Here is a 26,319-nt window from a genome sequence, read left to right on the forward strand (position 1 = left end):
ATGCCCGGTATCTGTCTCCTGTTTCCCTCATGTGCCGTGTCTGTCTCCTGTTGCCCCCCACGCCCCACGCTCATGCCCCGTGTCTGTCTCCTGTTCTCCCCACCCCCCGCTCATGCCCCATGTCTGTGTCTTGTTCCCCCCAAACCCCGCTCATGCCCCGTGTCTATCTCCTGTTGCCCCCCACCCCCTGCTCATGCCCCGTGTCTGTCTCCTGTTCCCCCCACCCACTCATGCCCCATGTCTATCTCCTGTTCCCCCCACCCGCTCATGCCCCATGTCTGTCTCTTGTTGGCCCCCACCCCCCCGCTCATGCCCCGTGTCTGTCTCCTGTTCTCCCCACCCCCCGCTCATGCCCCGTATCTGTCTCCTGTTCCCCTCATGTGCCATGTCTGTCTCCTGTTGCCCCCCATGCCACCCGTTCATGCCCTGTGTCTGTCTCCTGTTCTCCCCACCCCCCGCTCATGCCCCATGTCTGTGTCCTGTTCCCCCCACCCCCCGCTCAAGCCCCGTGTCTATCTCCTGTTGCCATCCACCCCCCGCTCATGCCCCGTGTTTGTCTCCTGTTCCCCCCACCCACTCATTCCCCGTGTCTGTCTCCTGTTCCCCCCAACCCGCTCATGCCCCGTGTCTGTCTCTTGTTGGCCCCCACTCCCCCGCTCATGCCCCATGTCGGTCTCCTGTTCTCCCCACCCCCCGCTCATGCCCCGTGTCTGTCTCCTGTTCCTCCCAACCCCCACTCATGCCCCGTGTCTGTCTCCTGTTGCCCTCCACCCCCCGCTCATGCCCCATGTCTGTTTTCCCCACCCCCCGCTCATGCCCCGTGTCTGTTGTTCCCCCTACCCCCGGCTCATGCCCCGTGTCTGTCTCCTGTTCCCCCCACCCCTCGCTCATGCCCCGTGTCTGTCTCCTGTTCCCCCCACCCCCCGCTCATGCCCTGTGTCTCTCTCCTGTTGCGCCCCACCCCCCGCTCATGCCCCGTGTCTGTCTCTTGTTGCACCCCACCCATGCCCCGTGTCTTTCTCCTGTTCTCCCCAACCCCCGCTCATGCTCCGTGTCCATCTCCTGTTCCCCCCACCCCCCGCTCATGCCCCGTGTCTGTCTCCTGTTGCCCCCCACCCCCCGCTCATGCCCCGTGTCTGTCTTCTGTTGCCCCCCCACCCCCGCTCATGCCCCGTGTCTGTCTCCTGTTGTCTCCCACCCCCCGCTCATGCCCCGTGTCTGTCTCTGTTGTTCCCCCCACATCCCCGCTCATGCCTCGTGTCTGTCTCCTGTTTCCCCCACCCCCCGCTCATGCCCCGTGTCTCTCTCCTGTTGCCCCCACCCCCGCTCATGCCCTGTGTCTGTCTCCTGTTCTCCCCACCCCCCGCTAATGCTCCGTGTCTGTCTCCTGTTCCCCCCACCCCCCGCTCATGCCCCGTGTCTGTCTCCTGTTGCCCCCCACCCCCGCTCATGCCCCATGTCTGTCTCCTGTTGCTCCCCACCCCCCGCTCATGCCCCGTGTCTGTCTCTGTTGTTCCCCCAACCCCTGCTCATGTCCCATGTCTGTTTCCTGTTCCCCCCACCCACCGCTCATGCCCCGTGTCTCTCTCCTGTTGCCCCCACCCCACCGCTCATGCCCCGTGTCTGTCTCCTGTACCACCCCACGCTCAAGCCCAGTGTCTGTCTCCTGTACCCCCCACCCCCGGCTTATGCCCCGTGTCTGTCTCCTGTTCCCCCACCCGCTCATGCCCCGTGTCTCTCTCCTGTTGCCCCCCCACTCATGCCCCGTGTCTATCTCCTGTTCCCCCACCTGCTCATGCCCCGTGTCTCTCTCCTGTTGCCCCCCACCCCTGCTCATGCCCCGTGTCTGTCTCCTGTACCCCCCGCTCATGCCCCGTGTCTGTCTGCTGTTGCCCCCCACCCATGCTCCGTGTCTGTCTCCTGTACCCCCCACCCCCTGCTCATGCCCCATGTCTCTCTCCTGTTGCCCCCCACCCCCCGCTCATGCCCTGTGTCTGTCTCCTATTGCCCCCACCCACCTGCTTATGCCCCGTGTCTGTCTCCTGTTCTCCCAACCCCCCGCTCATTCCCCGTATCGGTCTCCTGTTCCACCCACTCCCCACCCCCGCTCATGCCCCGTGTCTGTCTCCTGTTCTCCCCACCCCCCCGCTCATGTCCCCTGTCTGTCTCCTGTTGCCCCCACTCCCTTCTTGCCCCGTGTCTCTCTCCTGTTGCCCCCCAACCCCTGCTCATGCCCCGTGTCTGTCTCCTGTACCGCCCACCCCCGCTCATGCCCCATGTCTCTCTCCTGTTGCCCCCCACCACCGCTCATGCCCCGTGTCTTCCTCTTGTCCCCTCCTCCTATGATGCCCCTTTTTGACCTCTTGTTCCCCCACCCCCGCTCATGCCCCATGTCTTCCTCCCTTCCCCCCTCTCCTCACTGATGCCCTGTGTCTTCCTCCTGTTCCCTCCCACCCCCTACTCATGCCCCGTGTCTTCCTCTTGTCCCCTCCTCCTATGATGCCACTTGTTGATCTCTTGTTCCACCCAACCCCGCTCATGCCCCGTGTCTCCCTTCTTCCCCCCCACCCCCCACTCATGCCCCGTGTCTTCCTTCCCCCCCACTCCCCGCTCTTGCCCCATGTCATCCTTCTTTCTCCCCCACTCCCCACTCATGCCCCGTGTTTGCACTGTTGGAACAGGGCAGACACGGGGCATGAGCGGGGGTGGGGGCCCTACCTTGCCCTACCCCGCTCATGCCCCGTGTCTCTCCTGTTCACCCCCGCTCATGCTCCGTGTCTGTTTCCCTCCTTTTCCCCCGCTCATGGCTCGTGTCTCCCCTGTTCACCCCCACCCCCTGCTCATGCCCCTTGTCTGTCTCCTGTTCCCCCCACCCGCTCATGCCCCGTGTCTGTCTCCTGTTCCCCCCACCCACTAATGCCCCGTGTCTCTCTCTTGTTGCCCCCCATCCCCCGCTCATGCCCCGTGTCTGTCTCCTGTTCTCCCCACCCCCTGCTCATGCCCCGTGTCTGTCTTCTGTTCTCCCCACCCCCAGCTCATGCCCCGTGTCTCTCTCCTGTTGGCCCCACCCCCCGCTCATGCCCCGTGTCTGTCTCCTGTTGCCCCCCACCCATGCCCTGTGTCTGTCTCCTGTTCCCCCCACGCCCCGCATATGCCCCATGTCTCTCTCCTGTTGCCCCCCACCCCCCGCTCATGCCCCGTGTCTGTCTCCTGTTCTCCCCACCCCCGCTCATGCCCCGTGTCTGCCTCCTGTTGTCTCCCACCCCCCGCTCATGCCCCATGTCTGTCTCTGTTGTTCCCCCCAACCCCCGCTCATGCCTCGTGTCTGTCTCCTGTTCCCCCACCCCCCGCTCATGCCCCATGTCTCTCTCCTGTTGCCCCCACCCCCGCTCATGCCCCGTGTCTGTCTCCTGTTGCCCCCCGCTCATGCCCTGTGTCTGTCTCCTGTTCTCCCCACCCCCCGCTATTGCTCCGTGTCTGTCTCCTGTTCCCCCCACCAACCGCTCATGCCCCATGTCTGTCTCCTGTTGCCCCCACCCCCGCTCATGCCCCATGTCTGTCTCCTGTTGCCCCCCACCCCCCGCTCATGCCCCGTGTCTGTCTCTGCTGTTCCCCCTGTCCCATGTCTGTCTCCTGTTCCCCCCACCCCCCGCTCATGCCCCGTGTCTCTCTCCTGTTGCCCCCCACCCCCCTGCTCATGCCCCGTGTCTGTCTCCTGTACCACCCCACGCTCAAGCCCCGTGTCTGTCTCCTGTTCCCCCACCCGCTCATGCCCCGTGTCTCTCTCCTGTTCCCCCACCTGCTCATGCCCCGTGTCTCTCTCCTGTTGCCCTCCACCCCTGCTCATGCCCCGTGTCTGTCTCCTGTACCCCCCGCTCATGCCCCGTGTCTGTCTGCTGTTGCCCCCCACCCATGCTCCGTGTCTGTCTCCTGTACCCCCCACCCCCCGCTCATGCCCCGTGTCTCTCTCCTGTTGCCCCCCACCCCCGCTCATGCCCTGTCTCTCTCTCCTATTGCCCCCCACCCCCCTGCTTATGCCCCGTGTCTCTCTCCTGTTGCCCCCCACCCCCGCTCATGCCCTGTCTCTCTCTCCTATTGCCCCCCACCCCCCTGCTTATGACCCGTGTCTGTCTCCTGTTCTCCCCACCCCCCCGCTCATGCCCCGTGTCTGTCTTCTGTTGCCCCCCACCCCCCTCTTGCCCCGTGTCTCTCTCCTGTTGCCCCCCAACCCTGCTCATGCCCTGTGTCTGTCTCCTGTACCCCCCACCCCCGCTCATGCCCCGTGTCTCTCTCCTGTTGCCCCCCACCACCGCTCATGCCCCTTGTCTTCCTCTTGTCCCCCCTCCTATGATGCCCCTTGTTGACCTCTTGTTCCCCCCACCCCCCGCTCATGCCCCGTGTCTTCCTCCCGTCCCCCCTCTCCTCGCTGATGCCCTGTGTCTTCCTCCTGCTCCCTCCCACCCCCTGCTCATGCCCCGTGTCTTCCTCTTGTCCCCCCTCCTATGATGCCACTTGTTGACCTCTTGTTCCACCCACCCCCCGCTCATGCCCCGTGTCTCCCTTCTTCCCCCAACTCCCCGCTCTTGCCCCATGTCTTCCTTCTTTCTCCCCACCCCCCGCTCATGCCCTGTGTTTGCACTGTTGGAACAGGGCAGACACGGGGCATGTGCGGGGGTCGGGGACCTACCTTGCCCTACCCCGCTCATGCCCCGTGTCTCTCCTGTTCACCCCGCTCATGCTCCGTGTCTGTCTCCCTCCTTTTCCCCCGCTCATGGCTCGTGTCTCCCCTGTTCTCCCCCACCCCCCGCTCATGCCCTGTGTCTGTCTCCTGTTCTCCCCACCCCCCGCTCATGCCCCGTGTCTGTCTCCTGTTCTCCCCACCCCCCGCTCATGCCCCGTGTCTGTCTCCTGTTGCCCCCCGCTCATGCCCCGTGTCTCTCTCCTGTTGCCCCCCACCCCCCGCTCATGCCCCGTGTCTGTCTCCTGTACCCCCACCCCCTGCTCATGCCCCGTGTGTCTCTCCTGTTGCCCCCACCCACCCGCTCATGCCCCGTGTCTGTCTCCTGTTCTACCCACCCCCAGCTCATGCCCTGTGTCTGTCTCCTGTTGCCCCCACCCCCGCGTCTCTCTCCTGTTGCCCCCCACCCGCCGCTCATACCCCGTGTCTGTCTCCTGTTGCCCCCCACCCCCCGCTCATGCCCCGTGTCAGTCTCCTGTACCACCCCACCCCACACTCAATCCCGTGTCTGTCTCCTGTACCCCCCACCCCCGTATCTGTCTCCTGTTCCCCCCCACCCGCTCATGCCCTGTGTCTCTCTCCAGTTGACCCCCACTCATGCCCCGTGTCTGTCTCATGTTCCGCCCACCTGCTCATGCCCCGTGTCTCTCTCCTGTTGCCCCCCACCCCATGCTCATGCCTGTTTCTGTCTCCTGTACCCCCCCACCCCCCACTCATGCCCCGTGTCTGTCTGCTGTTGCCCCCCACCCATGCTCCGTGTCTGTCTCCTGTACCCCCCCACCCCCTCTCATGCCCCGTGTCTCTCTCCTGTCTGTTGCCCCCCACCCCCCGCTCATGCCCTGTGTCTGTCTCCTATTGCCCCCCACCCCCCCTGCTCATGCCCCGTGTCTGTCTCCTGTTCTCCCCACCCCCCGCTCATGCCCCGTATCTGTCTCCTGTTCCACCCACTCCCCACCCCCGCTCATGCCCCGTGTCTGTTTCCTGTTCTCCCCACCCCCCGCTCATGCCCTGTGTCTGTCTCCTGTTGTCCCCCACCCCCCTCTTGCCCCGTGTCTCTCTCCTGTTGCCCCACACCCCCGCTCATGCCCCGTGTCTGTCTCCTGTACCCCCCCACCCCCCGCTCATGCCCCGTGTCTTGTCTCTCTCCTGTTGCCCCCCACCAACACTCATGCCCCGTGTATTCCTCTTGTCCCCCCTCCTATGATGCCCCTTGTTGACCTCTTGTTCCCCCACCCCCGCTCATGCCCCGTGTCTTCCTCCCGTCCCCCCTCTCCTCACTGATGCCCTGTGTCTTCCTCCTGTTCCCTCCCACCCCCTGCTCATGCCCCGTGTCTTCCTCTTGTCCCCCTCCTATGATGCCCCTTGTTGGCCTCTTGTTCCACCCAGCCCCCGCTCATGCCCCGTGTCTCCCTTCTTCCCCCCCAACCCCGCTCATGCCCCGTGTCTTCCTTCCCCCCCACTCCCCGCTCGTGCCCCGTGTCTCCCTTCTTTCCCCCCACCCCCCGCTCATGCCCCGTGTCTGCTCTGTTGGAACAGGGCAGACACGGGGCATGAGCGGGGGTGGGTGCCCTACCTTGCCCTACCCCGCTCATGCCCCGTGTCTCTCCTGTTCACCCCCGCTCATGCTCCGTGTCTGTCTCCCTCCTTTTCCCCCGCTCATGGCTCATGTCTCCCCTGTTCACCCCACCCCCTGCTTATTCCCCTTGTCTGTCTCCTGTTCCCCACACACGCTCATGCCCCGTGTCTGTCTCCTATTCCCCCCACCCGCTCATGCCCCATGTCTCACTCTTGTTGCCCCCCAACCCCCGCTCATGCCCCGTGTCTGTCTCCTGTTCTCCCCATCCCCCGCTCATGCCCCGTGTATGTCTCCTGTTCTCCCCAACCCCCGCTCATGCCCCGTGTCTGTCTCCTGTTGCCCCCCGCTCATGCCCCGTGTCTCTCTCCTGTTGACCCCCACCCCCCGCTCATGCCCTGTGTCTGTCTCCTGTACCCCCACCCCCTGCTCATGCCCCGTGTGTCTCTCCTGTTGCCCCCACCCCCCGCTCATGCCCCGTGTCTGTCTCCTGTTCTACCCACCCCCAGCTCATGCCCTGTGTCTGTCTCCTGTTGTCCCCACCCCCCGCGTCTCTCTCCTGTTGCCCCCCACCCGCCGCTCATACCCCGTGTCTGTCTCCTGTTCCCCCCTCCCCGAACTCATGCCCCGTGTCTGTCTCTGTTGTTCCCCCCACCCCCCGCTCATGCCCCATGTCTGTCTCCTGTTCCCTCCACCCCCGCTCATGCCCCGTGTCTCTCTCCTGTTGCCCCCCAACCCCCGCTCATGCCCCGTGTCTGTCTCCTGTACCACCCCACCCCACACTCAAGCCCCGTGTCTGTCTCCTGTACCCCCCACCCCCGTATCTGTCTCCTGTTCCCCCCACCTGCTCATGCCCCGTGTCTCTCTCCAGTTGACCCCCACTCATGCCCCGTGTCTGTCTCCTGTTCCGCCCACCTGCTCATGCCCCGTGTCTCTCTCCTGTTGCCCCCCACCCCCTGCTCATGCCTGTGTCTGTCTCCTGTACCCCCCCAACCCCTCTCATGCCCCGTGTCTGTCTGATGTTGCCCCCCACCCATGCTCCGTGTCTGTCTCCTGTACCCCCTACCCCCTCTCATGCCCCGTGTCTCTCTCCTGTTGCCCCCCACACCCGCTCATTACCTGTGTCTGTCTCCTATTGCCCCCCACCCCCTGCTCATGCCCCGTGTCTGTCTCCTGTTCTCCCCACCACCCGCTCATGCCCCGTATCTGTCTCCTGTTCCACCCACTCCCCACCCCCCTTCATGCCCCGTGTCTGTTTCCTGTTCTCCCCACCCCCCGCTCATGCCCCGTGTCTGTCTCCTGTTGTCCCCCACCCCCCTCTTGCCCCGTGTCTCTCTCCTGTTGCCCTACACCCCCCCGCTCATGCCCCGTGTCTTGTCTCTCTCCTGTTGCCCCCCACCACCACTCATGCCCCGTGTATTCCTCTTGTCCCCCCTCCTATGATGCCCCTTGTTGACCTCTTGTTCCCCCCACCCCCCGCTCATGCCCCGTGTCTTCCTCCCGTCCCCCCTCTCCTCACTGATGCCCTGTGTCTTCCTCCTGTTCCCTCCCACCCCCTGCTCATGCCCCGTGTCTTCCTCTTGTCCCCCCTCCTATGATGCCCCTTGTTGACCTCTTGTTCCACCCACCCCCCGGTCATGCCCGGTGTCTCCCTTCTTCCCCCCACCCCCCTGCTCATGCCCCGTGTCTTCCTCCCCCCCACTCCCCGCTCGTGCCCCGTGTCTCCCTTCTTTCCCCCCCGCTCATGCCCCGTGTCTGCACTGTTGGCACAGGGCAGACACAGGGCATAAGCGGGGGTGGGGGCCCTACCTTGCCCTACCCCGCTCATGCCCCGTGTCTCTCCTGTTCACCCCCGCTCATGCTCCATGTCTGTCTCCCTCCTTTTCCCCCGCTCATGGCTCGTGTCTCCCCTGTTCACCCCCACCCCCTGCTCATGCCCCTTGTCTGTCTCCTGTTCCCCACACCCGCTCATGCCCCGTGTCTGTCTCCTGTTCCCCCCACCCACTAATGCCCCGTGTCTCTCTCTTGTTGCCCCCTAACCCCCGCTCATGCCCAGTGTCTGTCTCCTGTTCTCCCCACCCCCCGCTCATGCCCCGTGTATGTCTCCTGTTCCCCCAACTCGCTCCTGCCCCATGTGTCTCTCTTGTTGCCCCCCCGCTCATGCCCCGTGTCTGTCTCCTGTTCTCCCCACCCCCCGCTCATGCCCCGTGTCTGTCTCCTGTTCCTCCCACCCCCGGCTCATGCCCCGTGTCTGTCTCCTGTTGCCCCCCACCCCCCTGCTCATGCCCCGTGTCTGTCTCCTGTTCTCCCCACCCCCAGCTCATGACCTGTGTCTGTCTCCTGTTGCCCCCGACCCCCGCGTCTCTCTCCTGTTGCCCCCCACCCCCTGCTCATGCCCCATGTCTGTCTCCTGTACCGCCCACCCCCCACTCATGCCCCGTGTCTGTCTCCTGTTCCGCCCACCCGCTCATGCCCAGTGTCTCTCTCCTGTTGCCCCCCACCCCCTGCTCATGCCCCGTATCTGTCTCCTGTACCCCCCCATTACCCCGCTCATGCCCCGTGTCTGTCTCCTGTTCCCCTCATCCGCTCATGCCCAGTGTCTCTCTCCTGTTCCCCCACCCGCTCATGTTCCGTGTCTCTCTCCTGTACCCCCCACCTCCCGCTCATGCCCCATGTCTGTCTCCTGTTGCCCCCCACCCATGCCCCGTGTCTGTCTCCTGTTCCCCCCACCCCCTGCACATGCCCCGTGTCTCCCTCCTGTTGCCCCCACCCCCGCTCATGCCCGTGTCTGTCTCCTATTGCCCCCCACCCCCCGCTCATGCCCCGTGTCTGTCTCCTGTTCTCCCCACCCCCCCGCTCATGCCCCGTGTCTGTCTCCTGTACCCCCACCCCCCGCTCATGCCCCGTGTGTCTCTCCTGTTGCCCCCCACCCCCCGCTCATGCCCCGTGTCTCTCTCCTGTTGGCCCCCACCCCCCTGCTCATGCCCTGTGTCTGTCTCCTGTTGCCCCTCACCCCCTACTCATGTCCCGTGTCTATTTCCTGTATCCCCAACCCCCTGCTCATTCCCCCTTGTGTCTCTCCTGTTGCCCCCCACCCCGCGCTCATGCCCCGTGTCTTTCTCCTGTTGGCCCCACCCCCCCGCTCATGCCCTGTGTCTGTCTCCTGTTGCCCCCAGCTCATGCCCCGTGTCTCTCTCCTGTTGCCCCCCGCTCATGCCCCGTGTCTGTCTCCTGTACCCCACCCCCGCTCGTGCCCCGTGTGTCTCTCCTGTTGCCCCTCCACCCCCCGCTCATGCCCCGTGTCTTCTCCTGTTCCCCCCACCCGCTTATGCCCCATGTCTGTCTCCTGTTCCCCACCCCCCGCTCATGCCCCATGTCTTCCCCTTGTACCCCCCCTCCTATGATGCCTGTTGTTGACCTCTTGTTCCACCCACCCACGCTCATGCCCCGGGTCTCCCTTCTTCCCCCCGCTTATGCCCCGTGTCTTCCTTTCCCCCACTCCCTGATTATGCCCCGTGTCTCCCTTCTTCCCCCCCGACGCCCCGCTTATGCCCCGTGTCTCTCCTGTTCACCCCCACCCCCGCCCATGCTCCATGTCTGTCTCCCTCCTTTTCCCCACGCTCATGGCCCGTGTCTCCCCTGTTCACCCCCACCCCCCGCTCATGATCCGTGTCTCTCTTCTTCCTCCCCACCCCCCACTCATGCCCCGTGTCTACCTTCTTTTGCGCTCATGCCCCGTGTCTCCCTTCTTTGCCCCCACACCCCCCCGCTCATGCCCCGTGTCTCCCTTCTTTCCTGCTCATGCCCCGTGTCTCCCTTCTTTCCACCCCCTGCTCATGCCCTGTGTCTCTCTCCTGGTCTTCCCGACCCCCCGCCGATGGCCTGTTGTGTTCTCTTTAAATACCCTGCCTTCCCTTTCCCTGGTGTCCATCTTGGTAAAAGATGTTCCTTCCTACACCGGGACGCCTGCTTGCGGCGTCCCGGTTTGGGAAGAAAAATCTTTTTTTTACCACCCCGGGTTCCCACTTTGAGAACCTAGGATGCTAGTGGTCTTCGTCCATTGAAAAGGACGTTATGGTTACGTTGCACTGAAAAAAAACTATGAAATTCAGTAAAAAAAAAATGTGTTAAAGTGATATCTGTGTCATATCTGCGGACAGGACGGTGATTGCGCAAGCAGCTCAAGCAGCTTGCGAGATGTCAGCGGACATCTGACGTGCTCTCTCATTGGATGCGTGAAAGCGTGCAGTGCGTCTGGCTTCAGAGACGCCTGCCATCTTTGTTCCTCGCATGAGAGGCTTTGTATCCCGCCTGCACAGTAAGTCCCCCACCCCTGCTCATGCCCGTGTCTGTCTCCTGTTCCTCCCACCCCCGCTCATGTCCGTGTGTCTTTCTCCCTCACGCCCATCCCCCCTCATGTTTGTGTGTCTTTCTCCCTCCCGCCCGCCCCCGCTCATGTCCATGTGTCTTTCTCCCTCCCGCCCACCCCCGTTCATGCCCCGCTCGTCTCAACCACCCGCCCACCCCCATGCCCCGTGTCTCTCCCACCCCCCGTGTGTCTCTCCCACCCCCCACTCATGTCCGTGTGTCTCTCCCCACCCGCCGCCCACCCCCTGCTCATGTACGTGTGACTCTCCGCACCCGCCGCCCACCCCCTCACATGTCCGTGTGTCTCTCCCCACACGCCGCCCACCTCCCGCTCATGCCCCATGTGTCTCTCCCACCCCCTGCTCATGTCCGTGTCTCTCTCCCATCCCGCCCACCCCCCGCTCATGTCTGTGTGTCTTTACCCCTCCCCCCCACCCCCGCTCTTGCCCTGTGTGTCTTTCCCCCTCCCGCCCACCCCGCTCTTGCCCCGTGTCTCTTTCCCCCTCCCGCCCACCCCCACTCTTGCCCCGTGTCTCTTTCCAACTCCCGCCCACCCCTGCTCTTGCCCCGTGTCTCTTTCCTCCTCCCGCCCACCCCCGCTCTTGCCCCGTGTCTCTTTCCCCCTCCCACCTACTCCTGCTCTTGCCCCGAGTCTTTCCCCCTCCCTCCCACCCCTGCTCATGCCCCGTGTCTTTCCCCCTCCTGCCCACCCCCGATCATGCCCCGTGTGTCTCTCTCCCTCCCCCACCCCCCGCTCATGCCCCGTGTGTCTCTCTCCCTCCCGCCCACCCCCCGCTCATGCCCCGTGTGTCTCTCTCCCTTCCGCCCACCCCCCGCTCATGCCCCGTGTCTCCCTTATTCCCCCCCACCCCCCACTCATGCCCCGTGTCTTCCTTCCCCCCGCACTCCCTGCTTGTGCCCCGTGTCTCCCTTCTTTCCCCCCATCTCCCGCTCATGCCCCGTGTTTGCACTGTTGGAACAGGGCAGACACGGGGCATGAGCGGGGGTGGGGGCCCTACCTTGCCCTACCCCGCTCATGCCGCGTGTCTCTCCTGTTCACCCCCGCTCATGCTCCGTGTCTGTCTCCCTCCTTTTCCCCCGCTCATGGCTCGTGTCTCCCCTGTTCACCCCCACCCCCTGCTCATGCCCCTTGTCTGTCTCCTGTTCCCCCCACCCGCTCATGCCCCGTGTCTGTCTCCTGTTCCCCCCACCCGCTAATGCCCCGTGTCTCTCTCTTGTTGCCCCCCAACACCCGCTCATGCCCCGTGTCTGTCTCCTGTTCTCCCCACCCCCCGCTCATGCTCCGTGTCTGTCTCCTGTTCCTCCCACCCCCCGCTCATGACCTGTGTCTGTCTCCTGTTGCCCCCACCCCCGCTCATGCCCCGTGTCTGTCTCCTGTTGCCCCCCACTCATGCCCCATGTCTGTCTCCTGTTTGCCCCACCCCACGCTCATGCCCCGTGTCTGTCTCTGTTGTTCCCCCCACCCCCCGCTCATGCCCCGTGTCTGTCTCCTGTTCCCTCCACCCCCCGCTCATGCCCCGTGTCTCTCTCCTGTTGCCCCCCATGCCCCGCTCATGCCCCCTGTCTGTCTCCTGTACCACCCCACCCCACACTCAAGCCCTGTGTCTGTCTCCTGTACCCCCCACCCCCGTATCTGTCTCCTATTCCCCCCACCCGCTCATGCTCCGTGTCTTTCTCCTGTTGACCCCCACTCATGCCCCGTGTCTGTCTCCTGTTCCGCCCACCTGCTCATGCCCCGTGTCTCTCTCCTGTTGCCCCCCACCCCCTGCTCATGCCCGTGTCTGTCTCCTGTACCCCCCCGCTCATGACCCGTGTCTGTCTGCTGTTCCCCCCATCTATGCTCCGTGTCTGTCTCCTGTACCCCCCACCCCCCTCATGCCCTGTGTCTATCTCCTGTTGCCCCCCACCTCCGGCTCATGCCCTGTGTCTGTCTCCTATTGCCCCCCACCCCCCTGCTCATGCCCCGAGTCTGTCTCCTGTTCTCCCCACCTCCCGCTCATGACCCGTATCTGCCTCCTGTTCCACCCACTCCCCACCCACGCTCATGCCCCGTGTCTGTCTCCTGTTCTCCCCACCGCCCCACTCATGCCCTGTGTCTGTCTCCTGTTGTACCCCACCCTCCTCTTGCCCCGTGTCTGTCTCCTGTTGCCCCCCAACCCCCGCACATGCCCCGTGTCTGTCTCCTGTACCCCCACCCCCGCTCATGCCCCGTGTCTCTCTCCTGTTGCCCCCCACCACCGCTCATGCCCCGTGTCTTCCTCTTGACCCCCCTCCTATGATGCCCCTTGTTGACCTCTTGTTCCACCCACCCCCCGCTCATGCCCCTTGTCTCCCTTCTTCCTCCCCACCCCCCGCTCATGCCCCGTGTCTTCCTTCCCCCCCCACTCCCCGCTCGTGCCCCGTGTCTCCCTTCTTTCCCCCCCACCCCCCGCTCATGCCCCGTGTCTGCACTGTTGGAACAGGGCAGACACGGGGCAGGAGCGGGGGTGGGGGCCCTACCTTGCCGTACCCCGCTCATGCCCCGTGTCTCTCCTGTTCACCCCGCTCATGCTCCGTGTCTGTCTCCCTCCTTTTCCCCCGCTCATGGCTCATGTCTCCCCTGTTCACCCCCACCCCCTGCTCATGCCCCTTGTCTGTCTCCTGTTCCCCACACCCGCTCATGCCCTGTGTCTGTCTCCTGTTCCCCCCACCCGCTCATGCCCCGTGTCTCTCTCTTGTTGCCCACCACCCCCCGCTCATGCCCCGTGTCTGTCTCCTGTTCTCCCCACTCCCCGCTCATGCCCCGTGTCTGTCTCCTGTTCCTCCCACCCCGCTCATGCCCCGTGTCTGTCTCCTGTTGCCCCCACCCCCCCGCTCATGCCCTGTGTCTGTCTCCTGTTCCTCCCACCCCGCTCATGCCCCGTGTCTGTCTCCTGTTGCCCCCACCCCCCGCTCATGCCCTGTGTCTGTCTCCTGTTCTCCCCACCCCCAGCTCATGCCCTGTGTCTGTCTCCTGTTGCCCCCACCCCCAGCATCTCTCTCCTGTTGCCCCCACCCCCCGCTCATGCCCTGTGTCTGTCTCCTGTACCCCCCACCCCCCGCTCATGCCCCGTGTCTGTCTCCTGTTCCCCCCACCTGCTCATGCCCAGTGTCTCTCTCCTGTTGCCCCCCACCCCCTGCTCATGCCCTGTGTCTGTCTCCTGTACCCCCTCACCCCCCGCTCATGCCCCGTGTCTGTCTCCTGTTCCCCTCATCCGCTCATGCCCAGTGTCTCTCTCCTGTACCCCCCCACCCCCCGCTCATGCCCCGTGTCTGTCTCCTGTTGCCCCCACCCATGCCCCGGGTCTGTCTCCTGTTTCCCCCACCCCCCGCTCATGCCCCGTGTCTCTCTCCTGTTGCCCCCCACCCCCCGCTCATGCCCGTGTCTGTCTCCTGTTGCCCCCCGCGCCCCACCCCCGCTCATGCCCCATGTCTGTCTCCTGTTCTCCCCACCTCCCGCTCATGCCCCGTATCTGTCTCCTGTTCCCCCACCCCCTGCTCATGCACCGTATCTGTCTCCTGTTCCCCCCACCCCCCGCTCATGCCCTGTGTCTGTCTCCTGTTCTCCCCACCGCCCACTCAAGCCCTATGTCTCTCTCCTGTTGGCCCCACCCCCGCTCATGCCCCGTGTCTGTCTCCTGTTGCCCCCCGCTCATGCCCCGTGTCTCTCTCCTGTTGCCCCCCACCCCCCGCTCATGCCCCGTGTCTGTCTCCTGTACCCCCCACCCGCTCATGCCCAGTGTCTCTCTCCTGTTGCCCCCCACACCCTGCTCATGCCCCGTGTTTTCCTCCCATCCCCCCTCTCCTCGCTGATGCCCTGTGTCTTCCTCCTGTTCCCTCCCACCACCTGCTCATGCCCCGTGTCTTCCTCTTGTCCCCCCTCCTATGATGCCCCTTGTTGACCTCTTGTTCCACCCACCCCCAGCTCATGCCACGTGTCTCCCTTGTTCCCACCCACACCCGCTCATGCCCCGTGTCTTCCTTCCCCCCCACTCCCCGCTCGTGCCCTGTGTCTCCCTTCTTCGCCCCCCCACCCCCGCTCATGCCCCGTGTCTGCACTGTTGGAACAGGGCAGACACGGGGCATGAGCGGGTGTGGGGGCCCTACCTTGCCCTACCCCGTCCATGCCCCGTGTCTCTCCTGTTCACCCCCGCTCATGCTCCGTGTCTGTGTCCCTCCTTTTCCCCCGCTCATGGCTCGTGTCTCCCCTGTTCACCCCTACCCCCTGCTCATGCCCCTTGTCTGTCTCCTGTTCCACCCACCCGCTCTTGCCCCGTGTCTGTCTCCTGTTCCCCCCACCCGCTCATGCCCCATGTCTCCCTCTTGTTACCCCCCACCCCCCGCTCATGCCCCGTGTCTGTCTCCTGTTCTCCCCACCCCCCGCTCATGCCCCGTGTCTGTCTCCTGTTCTTCCCAGCCCCCGCTCATGCCCAGTGTCTGTCTCCTGTTGCCCCCATCCCCCCGCTCATGCCCCGTGTCTGTCTCCTGTTCTCCCCACCCCCCGCGTCTCTCTCCTGTTGCCCCCCACCCCCCGCTCATGCCCCGTTCTGTCTCCCGTTGCCCCCCACCCCTGCTCATGCCCCGTATCTGTCTCCTATACCCCCCACCGGCTGATGCCCCGTGTCTGTCTCCTGTTCCCCTCATCCGCTCATGCCCAGTGTCTCTCTCCTGCTCCCCCCACCCGCTCATGCCCCGTGTCTCTCTCCTGTTCCCCCCCACCCCCTGCTCATGCCCCGTGTCTGTCTCCTGTTCTCCCCACCCCCCGCTCATGCCCCATGTCTGTTTCCTGTTCTTCCCACCCCCCACTCATGCCCCGTGTCTCTCTCCTGTTTGCCCCACCGCCTGCTCATGCCCCGTATCAGTCTCCTGTACCCCCCCACCCCCCGCTCATGCCCCGAGTCTGTCTCCTGTTCCCCTCATCCGCTCATGCCCAGTGTCTCTCTCCTGTTCCCCCACCCGCTCATGCCCCGTGTCTCTCTCCTGTACCCCCCTACTCCCTGCTCATGCCCAGTGTCTGTCTCCTGTTGCCCCCCACCCCCCGCTCATGCCCCGTGTCTGTCTCCTGTTGCCCCCGACCCCCGCGTCTCTCTCCTGTTGACCCCCACCCCCCGCTCATGCCCCGTGTCTGTCTCCTGTACCCCCCACCCCCCGCTCATGCCCCGTGTCTGTCTCCTGTTCCCCCACCCGCTCATGCCCAGTGTCTCTCTCCTGTTGCCCCCCACCCCCTGCTCATGCCCCGTATCTGTCTCCTGTACCCCCCACCCCCTGCTCATGCCCCGTGTCTGTCTCCTGTTCCCCTCATCCGCTCATGCCCAATGTCTCTCTCCTGTTCCCCCCACCCGCTCATGCCCCGTATCTCTCTCATGTTGCCCCCCACCCCCTGCTCATGCCCCGTATCTGTCTCCTCTACCCCCCCACCCCCCGCTCATGCCCCGTGTCTGTCTCCTGTTCTCCCCACCCCCCTGCTCATGCCCCGTGTCTGTCTCCTGTTCTTCCCACCCCCCACTCATGCCCCGTGTCTCTCTCCTGTTGGCCCCACCCCCACTCATGCCCCGTGTCTGTCTCCTGTTGCCCCCCACCCATGCCCCGTGTCTGTCTCCTGTTCCCCCCACCCCCCGAACATGCCCCGTGTCTCTCTCCTGTTGCCCCCCCGCTCATGCCCCGTGTCCTGTCTCCTGTTCTCCCCACCCCCCGCTCATGCCCTGTGTCTGTCTCCTGTTCTTCCCACCCCCCGCTCATGCCCCGTGTCTCTCTCCTGTTGGCCCCACCCCCCCGCTCATGCCCCGTGTCTGTCTCCTGTTGCCCCCCGCTCATGCCCTGTGTCTCTCTCCTGTTGCCCCCCCACCCCCCGCTTATGCCCCGTGTCTGTCTCCTTTACCCCCACCCCCCGCTCATGCCCCGTGTGTCTCTCCTGTTGCCCCCACCCCCCCGCTCATGCCCCGTGTCTGTCTCCTGTTCTTCCCACCCCCAGCTCATGCCTTGTGTCTGTCTCCTGTTGCCCCCACCCCCGCGTCTCTCTCCTGTTGCCCCACTTGCCGCTCATACCCCGTGTCTGTCTCCTGTTGCCCACCACCCCCGATCATGCTCCATGTCTGTCTCCTGTTGCCCCCCACCCCCTGCTCATGCCCCGTGTCTGTCTCTGTTGTTCCCCCCACCCCCCGCTCATGCCCCGTGTCTGTCTCCTGTTCCCTCCAACCCCCGCTCATGCCCCGTGTCTCTCTCCTGTTGCCCCCACCCCCCGCTCATGCCCCGTGTCTGTCTCCTGTTCCCCTCATCCGCTCATGCCCAATGTCTCTCTCCTGTTCCCCCCACCCGCTCATGCCCCGTGTCTCTCTCCTGTACCCCCCCACCCCCCGCTCATGCCCCGTGTCTGTCTCCTGTTCTCCCCACCCCCCTGCTCATGCCCCGTGTCTGTCTCCTGTTCTTCCCACCCCCCACTCATGCCCCGTGTCTCTCTCCTGTTGGCCCCACCCCCACTCATGCCCCGTGTCTGTCTCCTGTTGCCCCCCACCCATGCCCCGTGTCTGTCTCCTGTTCCCCCACCCCCCGCACATGCCCCGTGTCTCTCTCCTGTTGCCCCCCGCTCATGCCCCGTGTCTGTCTCCTGTTCTCCCCCACCCCCCGCTCATGCCCTGTGTCTGTCTCCTGTTCTTCCCACCCCCCGCTCATGCCCCGTGTCTCTCTCCTGTTGGCCCCACCCCCCCGCTCATGCCCCGTGTCTGTCTCCTGTTGCCCCCCGCTCATGCCCTGTGTCTCTCTCCTGTTGCCCCCCACCCCCCGCTTATGCCCCGTGTCTGTCTCCTTTACCCCCACCCCCCGCTCATGCCCCGTGTGTCTCTCCTGTTGCCCCCACTCCCCCGCTCATGCCCCGTGTCTGTCTCCTGTTCTTCCCACCCCCAGCTCATGCCTTGTGTCTGTCTCCTGTTGCCCCCACCCCCGCGTCTCTCTCCTGTTGCCCCCACTTGCCGCTCATACCCCGTGTCTGTCTCCTGTTGCCCACCACCCCCCGATCATGCTCCATGTCTGTCTCCTGTTACCCCCCACCCCCTGCTCATGCCCCGTGTCTGTCTCTGTTGTTCCCCCCACCCCCCGCTCATGCCCCGTGTCTGTCTCCTGTTCCCTCCAACCCCCGCTCATGCCCCGTGTCTCTCTCCTGTTGCCCCCACCCCCCGCTCATGCCCCGTGTCTGTCTCCTGTACCACCCCACCCCACTCTCAAGCCCTGTGTCTGTCTCCTGTACCCCCACCCCCCGCTCATGCCCCGTGTCTGCCCTGTTGGAACAGGGCAGACACGGGGCATGAGCGGGGGAGGGGGCCCTACCTTGCCCAACCCCGCTCATGCCCTGTGTCTCTCCTGTTCACCCCCGCTCATGCTCCGTGTCTGTCTCCCTCCTTTTCCCCCGTTCATGGCTCGTGTCTCCCCTGTTCACCCCCACCCCCTGCTCATGCCCCTTGTCTGGCTCCTGTTCCCCAAACCCGCTCATGCCCCGTGTCTGTCTCCAGTTCCCCCCACCCGCTCATGCCCCGTGTCTCTCTCTTATTGCCCCCCACCCCCAGCTCATGCCCCGTGTCTGTCTCCTGTTCTCCCCACTCCCCGCTCATGCCCCGTGTCTGTCTCCTGTTCCTCCCACACCCCACTCATGCCCCGTGTCTGTCTCCTGTTGCCCCCACCCCCCCGCTCATGCCCCGTGTCTGTCTCCTGTTCTTCCAACCCCCAGCTCATGCCCTGTGTCTGTCTCCTGTTGCCCCCACCCCCCGCGTCTCTCTCCTGTTGCCCCCACCCCCTGCTCATGCCCCGTGTCTGTCTCCTGTACCCCCCACCCTCCGCTCATGGCCCGTGTCTGTCTCCTGTTCCCCCCACCCGCTCATGCCCAGTGTCTCTTTCCTGTTGCCCCCACCCCCTGCTCATCCCCTGTGTCTGTCTCCTATACCCCCCCACCCCCTGCTCATGCCCCGTGTCTGTCTCCTGTTCCCCTCATCCGCTCATGCCCAGTGTCTCTCTCCTGTACCCCCCCACCCACCACTCATGCCCCATGTCTGTCTCCTGTTGCCCCCACCCATGCCCCGTGTCTGTCTCCTGTTCCCCCACCCCCCGCTCTTGCCCCGTGTCTCTCTCCTGTTGCCCCCCACACCCCGCTCATGCCCGTGTCTGTCTCCTTTTGCCCCCCACCCCCCGCTCATGCCCCGTGTCTGTCTCCTATTCTCCCCACCCCCGCTCATGCCCCGTATCTGTCTCCTGTTCCCCCCACGCCCCGCTCATGCACCGTATCTGTCTCCTGTTCCCCTCACGCCCCGCTCATGCCCCGTGTCTGTCTCCTGTTCTCCCACTCCCCCGCTCATGCCGCGTGTCTGTCTCCTGTTCTCCCCATCCCCCAGTCATGCCCCGTGTCTCTCTCCTGTTGGCCCCCCCTCATGCCCCGTGTCTGTCTCCTGTTGCCCTCCGCTCATGCCCCGTGTCTCTCTCCTGTTGCCCCCACCCCCCGCTCATGCTTCGTGTCTGTCTCTGGTACCCCCACCCCCTGCTCATGCCCCGTGTGTCTCTCCTGTTGCCCCCACCCCCGCTCATGCCCCGTGTCTTCCTCCCATCCCCCCTCTCCTCGCTGATTCCCTGTGTCTTCATCCTGTTCCCTCCCACCCCTGCTCATGCCCCGTGTCTTCCTCTTGTACCCCCTCCTATGATGCCCCTTGTTGACTTCTTGTTCCACCCACCCCCGCTCATGCCCCGTGTCTCCCTTCTTCCCCTCCACCCCCCGCTCATGCCGCGTGTCTTCCTTCCCCTCCCACCCCCCGCTCATGCCCTGTGTCTGTCTCCTGTTGCCCCCACCCCCCGCTCATGCCCCATGTCTGTCTCCTGTTCTCCCCACCCCCAGCCCATGCCCTGTGTCTGTCTCCTGTTGCCCCCACCCCCCGCGTCTCTCTCCTGTTGCCCCCACCCCCGCTCATGCCCCGTGTCTGTCTCCTGTACCCTCCACCCCCCGCTCATGCCCCGTGTCTGTCTCCTGTTCCCCCACCCGCTCATGCCCAGTGTCTCTCTCCTGTCGCCCCCACCCCCTGCTCATGCCCTGTGTCTGTCTCCTGTACCCCTCACCCCCCGCTCATGCCCCGTGTCTGTCTTCTGTTCCCCTCATCCGCTCATGCCCAGTGTCTCTCTCCTGTACCCCCCCACCCCCCCGCTCATGCCCCGTGTCTGTCTCCTGTTGCCCCCACCCATGCCCCGTGTCTGCTGTCTCCTGTTCCTCCTGTTCCCCCACCCCCCGCTCATGCCCCGTGTCTCTCTCCTGTTGCCCCCACCCCCCGCTCATGTCCGTGTCTGTCTCCTGTTGCCCCCCCCCGCTCATGCCCCGTGTCTGTCTCCTGTTCTCCCCACCCCCCGCTCATGCCCCGTATCTGTCTCCTGTTCCCCCCATGCCCCGCTCATGCACCGTATCTGTCTCCTGTTCCCCCCACCCCCTGCTCATGCCCCGTGTCTGTCTCCTGTTCTCCCCACCCCCCGCTCATGCCGTGTGTCTGTCTCCTGTTCTCCCCACCCCCCACTCATGCCCCGTGTTTCTCTCCTGTTGGCCCCACCCCCCGCTCATGCCCCGTGTCTATCTCCTGTTGCCCCCCGCTCATGCCCCGTGTCTCTCTCCTGTTGCCCCCCACCCCCCCGCTCATGCCCCGTGTCTGTCTCCTGTACCCCCACCCCCTGCTCATGCCCCGTGTGTCTCTCCTGTTGCCCCCCACCCCCGCTCATGCCCCGTGTCTTCCTCCTGTCCCCCCTCTTCTCGCTGATGCCCTGTGTCCTCCTCCTGTTCCCTCCCACCCCTGCTCATGCCCCATGTCTTCCTCTTGTCCCCCCTCCTATGATGCCTCTTGTTGACCTCTTGTTCCACCCACCCCCCGCTCATGCCCCGTGTCTCCCTTCTTCCCCCACCCCCTGCTCATGCCCCGTGTCTTCCTTCCCCCTCCACTCCCCGCTCGTGCCCCGTGTCTCCCTTCTTTCCCCCCGCTCATGCCCCGTGTCTGCACTGTTGGAACAGGGCAGACACAGGGCATGAGCGGGGGTGGGGGCCCTACCTTGCCCTACCCCGCTCATGCCCCTTGTCTGTCTCCTGTTCCCTGTCTCCTGTTCCCCCCACCCGTTCATGCCCCGTGTCTGTCTCCTCTTCCCCCCACCCTCTCATGCCCCATGTCTCTCTCTTGTTGCCCCGAACCCCCCGCTCATGCCCCATGTCTGTCTCCTGTTCTCCCCACCCCCCGCTCATGCCCCGTGTCTGTCTCCTGTTCCTCCCACCCCCGGCTCATGCCCCGTGCCTGTCTCCTGTTGCCCCCACCCCCCCGCTCATGCCCCGTGTCTGTCTCTTGTTCTCCCCACCCCCAGCTCATGCCCTGTGTCTGTCTCCTGTTGCCTCCGACCCCCCGCGTCTCTCTCCTGTTGCCCCCCACCCCCCGCTCATGCCCCGTGTCTGTCTCCTGTACCCCCCACCTCCTGCTCATGCCCCGTGTCTGTCTCCTGTTCCCCCCACCCGCTCATGCCCAGTGTCTCTCTCCTGTTGCCCCCCACCCCCTGCTCATGCCCCGTATCTGTCTCCTGTACCCCCCACCCCCGCTCATGCCCCGTGTCTGTCTCCTGTTCTCCTCATCCGCTCATGCCCAGTGTCTCTCTCCTGTTCCCCCCACCCGCTCATGCCCCGTGTCTCTCTCCTGTACCCCCCCACTCCCTGCTCATGCCCCGTGTCTGTCTCCTGTTGCCCCCCACCCATGCCCCGTGTCTGTCTCCTGTTCCCCCCACCCCCCGCACATGCCCCGTGTCTCTCTCCTGTTGCCCCCCACCCCCCGCTCATGCCCGAGTCTGTCTCCTGTTGCCCCCCACCCCCCGCTCATGCCCCGTGTCTGTCTCCTGTTCTCCCCACCCCCCCGCTCATGCCCCGTGTCTGTCTCCTGTTCCCCCCACGCCCCGCTCATGCCCCGTGTCTCTCTCCTGTTGGCCCCACCCCCCCGCTCATGCCCCGTGTCTGTCTCCTGTTGCCCCCCGCTCATGCCCCGTGTCTCTCTCCTGTTGCCCCCCACCCCCCCGCTCATGCCCCGTGTCTGTCTCCTGTACCCCCATCCCCCGCTCATGCCCCGTGTGTCTCTCCTGTTGCCCCCACCCCCCGCTCATGCCCCGTGTCTTCCTCCCGACCCCCCTCTCCTCGCTGATGCCCTGTGTCTTCCTCCTGTTCCCTCCCACCCCCTGCTCATGCCCCGTGTCTTCCTCTTGTCCTCCCCTCCTATGATGCCCCTTGTTGACCTCTTGTTCCACCACGTGCCACATGCCACGTGTCTGCCCTACCTTGCCCCACCCCCATTCATGCCCTGTGTCTCTCCTGTTCACCCCCGCTTATGCTCCATGTCTGTCTCCCTCCTTTTCCCCCCGCTCATGGCTCGTGTCTCCCCTGTTCACCTCCACCCCCTGCTCATGCCCTTGTCTGTCTCGAGTTCCCCACACCCGCTCATGCCCTGTGTCTGTCTCCTGTTCCCCCACCCACTCATGCCCCGTGTCTCTCTCTTGTTGCCCCCCACCCCCTGCTCATGCCCTGTGTCTGTCTCCTGTTCTCCCCACCCCCCGCTCATGCCCCGTGTCTGTCTCCTGTTCCCCCACCCGCTCATGCCCCATGTCTGTCTCCTGTTCCACCCACCCGCTCATGCCCCGTGTCTCTCTCTCTTGTTGCCCCCCACCCCCCGCTCATGCCCCATGTCTTCCTCTTGTACCCCCCTCCTATGATGCCTCTTGTTGACCTCTTGTTCCACCCACCCCCCGCTCATGCCCCGGGTCTCCCTTCTTCCCCCCGCTCATTCCCCGTGTCTTCCTTTCCCCCCCACTCCCCGCTTATGCCCCGTGTCTCCCTTCTTCCCCCCGACCCCCCGCTCATGCCCCGTGTCTGCTCTGTTGGAACAGGGCAGACACAGGGCATGAGCGGGGGTGGGGGCCCCACCTTGCCCTACCCCTGCTCATGCCCCGTGTCTCTCCTGTTCACCCCCAACCCCGCTCATGCTCCATGTCTGTCTCCCTCCTTTTCCCCACGCTCATGGCCTGTGTCTCCCCTGTTCACCCCCACCCCCCCGCTCATGCCCCGTGTCTCTCTTCTTCCTCCCCACCCCCCACTCATGCCCCGTGTCTACCATCTTTCGCGCTCATGCCCCGTGTCTCCCTTCTTTGCCCCCACCCCCCCCGCTCATGCCCCGTGTCTCCCTTCTTTCCCGCTCATGCCCCTTGTCTCCCTTCTTTCCACCCTGCTCATGCCCTGTGTCTCTCTCCTGGTCTTCCCGACCCCCCGCCGATGGCCTGTTGTGTTCTCATTAAATACCCTGCCTTCCCTTTGGTGTCCATCTTGGTAAAAGATTTTCCTTCCTACACCGGGACGCCTGCCTGCGGCGTCCCGGTTTGGGAAGAAAAATCTTTTTTTTACCACCCCGGGTTCCCACTTTGAGAACCTAGGATGCTAGTGGTCTTCCTCCATTGAAAAGGACGTTATGGTTACGTTGCACTAAAAAAAAACTATGAAATTCAGTAAAAAACAATGTGTTAAAGTGATATCTGTGTTCGCTTCGCGGACACACCTCCCTGTTCGCTCCGCGGACAGGACGGTGATTGGGCAAGCAGCTCAAGCAGCTTGCGAGATGTCAGCGGACATCTGACGTGCTCTCTCATTGGATGTGTGAAAGCGTGCAGTGCTTCTGGCTTCAGAGACGCCCGCCATCTTTGTTCCTCGCATGAGAGGCTTTGTATCCCGCCTGCACAGTAAGTCCCCCACCCCCCTCATGCCCGTGTCTGTCTCCTGTTCCTCCTACCCCCGCTCATGTCTGTGTGTCTTTCTCCCTCCCGCCCATCCCCCCTCATGTTTGTGTGTCTTTCTCCCTCCCGCCCACCCCCGCCCATGTCCATGTGTCTTTCTCCCTCCCGCCCACCCCCCGTTCATGCCCCGCTCGTCTCAAAACCCCGCCCACCCCCCGCTCATGCCCTGTGTGTCTCTCCCACCCCCCGTGTGTCTCTCCCACCCCCCACTCATGTCTGTGTGTCTCTCCCCACCCGCCGCCCACCCCCGCTCATGTCCGTGTGTCTCTCCGCAGCCGCCGCCCACCCCCCTCACATGTCCGTGTGTCTCTCCCCACACGCCGCCCACCTCCCGCTCATGCCCCGTGTGTCTCTCCCCCCCCCTGCTCATGTCCGTGTGTCTCTCCCCTCCCGCCCACCCCCCGCTCATGTCTGTGTGTCTTTACCCCTCCCCCTCACCCCCGCTCTTGCCCCATGTGTCTTTCCCCCTCCCGCCCACCCCCGCTCTTGCCCTGTGTCTCTTTCCTCCTCCCGCCCACCCCCACTCTTGCCCCGTGTCTCTTTCCAACTCCAGCCCACCCCCGCTCTTGTCCCGTGTCTCTTTCCTCCTCCCGCCCACCCCCGCTCTTGCCCCGTGTCTCTTTCCCCCTCCCACCTACCCCTGCTCTTGCCCCGTGTCTTTCCCCCTCCCTCCCACGCCCGCTCATGCCCCGTGTCTTTCCCCCTCCTGCCCACCCCGCTCATGCCCCGTGTGTCTCCCCCTCCCGCTCATGTCCCGTGTGTCTCTCTCCCTCCCCCCCACTCCCCGCTCATGCCCCGTGTGTCTCTCTCCCTCCCCCCACCCCCCGCTCATGCCCTGTGTGTCCCTCTCCCTCCCGCCCACCCCCCGCTCATGCCCCGTGTGTCTCTCTCCCTCCCGCCCACCCCCCGCTCATGCCCTGTTTGTCTCTCTCCCTCCTGCCCACCCCCGCTCATGCCCCGTGTGTCTCCCCCTCATGTCCCGTGTGTCTCTCTCCCTCCCCCCACCCCCCGCTCATGCCCCGTGTGTCTCTCTCCCTCCCCCCACCCCCTGCTCATGCCCCGTGTGTCCCTCTCCCTCCCGCCCACCCCCGCTCATGCCCCGTGTGTCTCTCTCCCTCCCGCCCACCCCCCGCTCATGCCCTGTGTGTCTCTCTCCCTCCCCCCACCCCCGCTCATACCCCGTGAGTCTCTCTCCCCTTCCCCCAACCCCCCGCTCATGCACTGTGTCTGTCTTCTGTTCCCCCAGCTCATGCCGCGTGTCTGTCTCCTATTCTCCCCACCCTCCGCTCATGCCCCGTGTCTGTCTCCTGTTCCTCCCACCCCCCGCTCATGCCCTGTGTCTGTCTCCTGTTGCCCCCACCCCCCGCTCATGCCCCGTGTCTGTTCTCCCCACCCCCGCTCATGCCCCGTGTCTGTCTCCTGTTCCCCCACCCCTCGCTCATGCCCCGTGTCTGTCTCCTGTTCCCCCCACCCCTCGCTCATGCCCCGTGTCTGTCTCCTGTTCCCCCCACCCCCCGCTCATGCCCCGTGTCTCTCCTGTTGCCCCCCACCCCCGCTCATGCCCCGTGTCTCTCCTGTTGCCCCCCACCCCCGATCATGAAAAAGCCCTGTGTATGTCTCCTGTACCCCCCACCCCCGGCTCATGCCCCGTGTCTGTCTCCTGTTTCCCCCACCCGCTCATGCCCCGTGTCTCTCTCCTGTTGCCCCCCCGCTCATGCCCCGTATCTGTCTCCTGTTCTCCCACCTGCTCATGCCCTGTGTCTCTCTCCTGTGTCCCCCCACCCCCTACTCATGCCCCGTGTCTGTCTCCTGTACCCCACCCCCGCTCATGCCCCGCGTCTGTCTCCTGTTGCCCCCCAGCCATGCTCCGTGTCTGTCTCCTGTTGCCCCCCACTCCCCGTTCATGCCCCGTGTCTGTCTCCTGTTGCCCCCCACCCCCTGCTCATGACCCGTGTCTGTCTCCTGTTGCCCCACACCCCCCGCTCATGCCCGTGTCTGTATCCTGTTTCCCCCAACCCCCGCTCATGCCCTGTGTCTGTCTCCTGTTCCCCCTACCCCCCGCTCATGCCCCGTGTCTGTCTCCTGTACCCCGCACCCCACGCTCAAGCCCCGTGTCTGTCTCCTGTACCCCCCACCCCCCGCTCATGCCCCGTGTCTGTCTCCTGTTCCCCCACCCGCTCATGCCCCGTGTCTCTCTCCTGTTGCCCCCCGCTCATGCCCCGTGTCTGTCTCTTGTCCCCCCACCTGCTCATGCCCCATGTCTCTCTCCTGTTGCCCCACCCCCTACTCATGCCCTGTGTCTGTCTCCTGTACCCCCCACCCCCGCTCATGTCCTGTGTCTATCTGCTGTTGCCCCCCACCCATGCTCCATGTCTGTCTCCTGTTGCCCCCCACCCCCGCTCATGCCCGTGTCTGTCTCCTGTTGCCCCCCACCCCCCGCTCATGACCCATGTCTGTCTCCTGTTGCCCCCCACCCCCCCGCTCATGCTCCATGTCTGTCTCCTGTTCCCCCACCCCTGCTCATGCCGCGTGTCTGTCTCCTGTACCCCCCACCCCACGCTCAAGCCCCTTGTCTGTCTCCTGTACCCCCCACCCCCCGCTCATACCCCGTGTCTGTCTCCTGTTCTCCCCAGCCCCCGCTCATGCCCCGTGTCTGTCTCCTGTACCCCCCACCCCCGCTCATGCCCCGTGTCTGTCTGCTGTTGCCCCCCACCCATGCCCCGTATCTGTCTCCTATTGCCCCCCAACCCCCGCTCATGCCCCATGTCTGTCTCCTGTTCTCCCCAGC

This window comes from Ambystoma mexicanum, chromosome 8, assembly GCF_040938575.1.
Source record: "Ambystoma mexicanum isolate Mex_15411 chromosome 8, UKY_AmexF1_1, whole genome shotgun sequence".
NCBI classification, from domain to species: Eukaryota; Metazoa; Chordata; class Amphibia; order Caudata; family Ambystomatidae; genus Ambystoma; species Ambystoma mexicanum.